Source organism: Engraulis encrasicolus, chromosome 1, assembly GCF_034702125.1.
Source record: "Engraulis encrasicolus isolate BLACKSEA-1 chromosome 1, IST_EnEncr_1.0, whole genome shotgun sequence".
NCBI classification, from domain to species: domain Eukaryota; kingdom Metazoa; phylum Chordata; class Actinopteri; order Clupeiformes; family Engraulidae; genus Engraulis; species Engraulis encrasicolus.
In genome coordinates, this window is record NC_085857.1 from 52,879,855 (window position 1) to 52,883,045 (window position 3,191).

The window sequence follows — 3,191 nt, forward strand, 5'->3', positions numbered from 1 at the left end:
TTCTATAGCATGTGGAGGTTTTTATGTGCGACGCAGTCATATATTTGACCATTTTAATTCATGATGTGTTTTTCTTCATTTTATGATAGAAGTATTTTTGTCATGAAATATTTTTCTTGTCTTTTTTATGTGTGATGTACTGTACCTCTGTATGTATGTATGTATTTTATTTCAATGCCTCAAGTGGGAAACTCCAACTCCTGTTGTCATTGTGACACAGCACTTCACAGCACACAAGTGCACACTGCACACAACAAAATGCATTCATGCCTCAACCAAGCAAGGGGACAGCCCCCAATGATGCCCGAAAGGGAGCAGTGTGGCGGAACGGTACCAGGGTGCTAAGCGTACCTCATTCATGGAGGAGGATGGGGGAGACTGGTTACATACTACCCCCACCAACCTGGCGGATCGGGACGACATGTATGTGTGTACTTCTGGTGACCTAAACTTTTGTGCAGCCACAGCACCCCTCTATGAGGTGAAAAATATTTCTCATGTTTCTTACGTATGATTTGTTTCATTTTTTTTGTTTGTTTGTTTGCTTGTTATTAGGTTTGTTGTTATCTGATGTACGTTTGATGGGGTTTTATTTATGATGACATTTAGGCTACCTGAAGATTGTATCCATAGCGACTTATACACTAAATTGTGAAAATGTATAATCCAAGGAGACATGACAGAGGACTTGAGAAATCATCCATTGAAATGTATATAAGGACTCTTTGTAGCATATAGCATAGAATAGCAGATTGTACTGGGGAATTTAGTCCGTTTTCTTATTAACGTGAAATGTACAGTATGTAGGCCTACTAGGGACTCTTTTTCATATAAATACTGGTGGATGTAGATCATGTCTGGTGTTTCTTTTACCTGAAATAGATGCACCAACCCTCTGGAATACTATATGTTTAATTTCTCAAAAGTACAGTATTGTGCGCTGTATGTACGGTATATTGTGTGTTCTATCTTTTTTGTGTATGATTAGATGAGTTGTACCTGAAATTAGTATCCCTCTGCATATATGACAAATGTACAATGTTTCACATGGCTGCATGGCATACAGTACATGTGTATGATGTTAGATGTGTGTCTTATGTGTTTGTTTTATGGTATATGTATGCTTATTGGAACTCATAGAAACTGGCATGTATAGACTTGTAATATTGGTCGGTGACCGCCAGGTGTCAGAAGTGAGCCAGTGGAATTCTGCTCAGCTGCAAAAGCCAGTCACCCATGCCATTGCCACCACACAATCAGGGCTCAGTCTAGAGAAAGTCAACCATCCTACAGACAACTTTCTAAATCTTGAAATGGTGAATGTTCCCTTTGAAATTACATTGGAGTTGAAGCTGCCTTAGATGGTTCTGGAGTCGTTATTTGAGCTCTAGCTCTCTCTGTCTCTCTGTCTCTGTCTCTCTCTCTCTCTCTCTCTCTCTCTCTCTCTCTCTCTCTCTCTCTCTCTCTCTCTCTCTCTCTCTCTCTCTCTCTCTCTCTCTCTCTGTGACATATGCGCAATGGTTAGAATGAAATGTGTATATATTTTTAACCCATCTCTGGCTGGAGTGTGTTTTTAACTGCATAATGTAATATGCACCTTTTGTAAATAAAGGATTTTATAACATTCAATTATCTCTCTCTCTCTCTCTCTCTCTCTCTCTCTCTCTCTCTCTCTCTCTCTCTCTCTCTCTCTCTCTCTCTCTCTCTCTCTCTCTCTCTCTCTCTCTCTCTGTGTGTGTGCGCGCGCGCGTACCTGCGTCCTGTCAAGCCAGCCTTGCCCTTGTAATGTACAGTGTAGTCTGTTTTGAGAAAGAGCAGGCAAACAGCCTAAAGGTTGATTTCAGTGTCAAATGACAAGTGTCACTCACACACCTGTCACTGACCTGTCCTTTCAACCATCCAAACTGACCCATGGTAGCGTAAAAACCTGATAATTATAAATAAAGCGAGTCGGATAATAATACGCACAGCGCCCGGCCATAAACTGGAAAGGTGCGCTTGCTTGACGCGCCGTAGGTTAGTCCTTTTGGCAGCCCGTGTTGTGCAATAGCCTACTACATAGGGAAGTAAAGGAACCTATTGCTTTCAAGGCGCTAGGCTAGAGTCTGTCAAAGGGAGATTTAAAGACACAGACTCCCCTTCCGACGACCAGTCAGTGCCCAGCGCAAGTCGAGAGATAGCCTTCCACCCACGACCACCACACCAACGCTCTGATCTGTTTGCCTATAGTTATGTTGATGGTATCCTCCATCCTATTGATGTCAAGCCGCTGGGGGGAGCGGTGGTTCGACATTTCGTGAGCCGAGTAGGGCAGGCATTAATGTTATAGACTGCCATTCGCCCGAGAAGGCGGAGGAGGAGGAAGGGACGACCGCTGCAGCTGCGGCTGCCTGGCACTTGTGCACCGCCGCCTTGGCTTGCCTTGACTTTGCATGCAGAGACGTGGAGTGCATTCATTGCAACACGACACGCAATCCACATGGTGCGCTAGCTCTGGCACTGCGAACGTGACTCGGGCTTATCTAGAACTATCCTGGGCTGGGACGACAGGACGGTGCACTGGCGTTTTGGATTTCTCTAGGCCTACAGGCAGGCGAGCAACAAGGACGAAGGGCTTGGACGAGAGAGAGAGAGGTCATGGGGATTGTGTAGAAGAGCGACTATTGCCAACCTCTCCTGCCTGCTGACCCAAAGCTTCCTGGTTTAGACTACATCTTTTTGGTGCGGATTTCCCCCCTGACATTTACCCATTTCGGTTGATCTTCTTTCAGGAGTGTTTATTTTTGGGGGATTTTCCTCACGCGCACCTACACTATGCTTCAACAGATGTGAACGTTTTTTCTTCTTGTTGTCAACACTGTCCTCGCGTGTGTTCTCTCATTCTGTCTTTTTTAACGACTTCTGCTCGTATTTTCTCCACGGAAATTGCAAACGTCTTCGGCAGTAACAGGCGCCACACTACCTGGGGAATATGGCGTGTCTAGTCCCGGCTGTACACGGTTAAAAGACGGGGAAACAGCTCATGTGAACGAGTGGGCTGCACGCACCACCACGGGCTATTAGCTACTGTAGTTTTATGCGGGATACATGCGCGTCTCGCCATCGGCTCTCCCTGTTGTGTTTGTGTCCGTGTTGACTGTTGACACTGGGTCTCCCGACACACACACACACACACACACACACACACACAC

At 45.3% G+C, this 3,191-nt stretch overlaps 1 protein-coding gene across 3 annotated transcripts in view; it reads left to right on the forward strand.

The window, feature by feature from the left end:
- Positions 1-2,119: 2,119 nt before the first annotated feature.
- The window catches only part of LOC134454368 (mitochondrial adenyl nucleotide antiporter SLC25A23-like), a 38,248-nt gene continuing 37,176 nt past the window's right edge, over positions 2,120-3,191 (forward strand). For 2 of the 3 annotated variants that reach the window (XM_063205334.1, XM_063205326.1), the window contains exon 1: positions 2,120-3,191. This exon is cut by the window's right edge and continues 350 nt beyond it. The gene's annotated coding sequence lies outside the window, so the exon portion shown is untranslated. The other variant, XM_063205344.1, reaches the window with a different exon arrangement.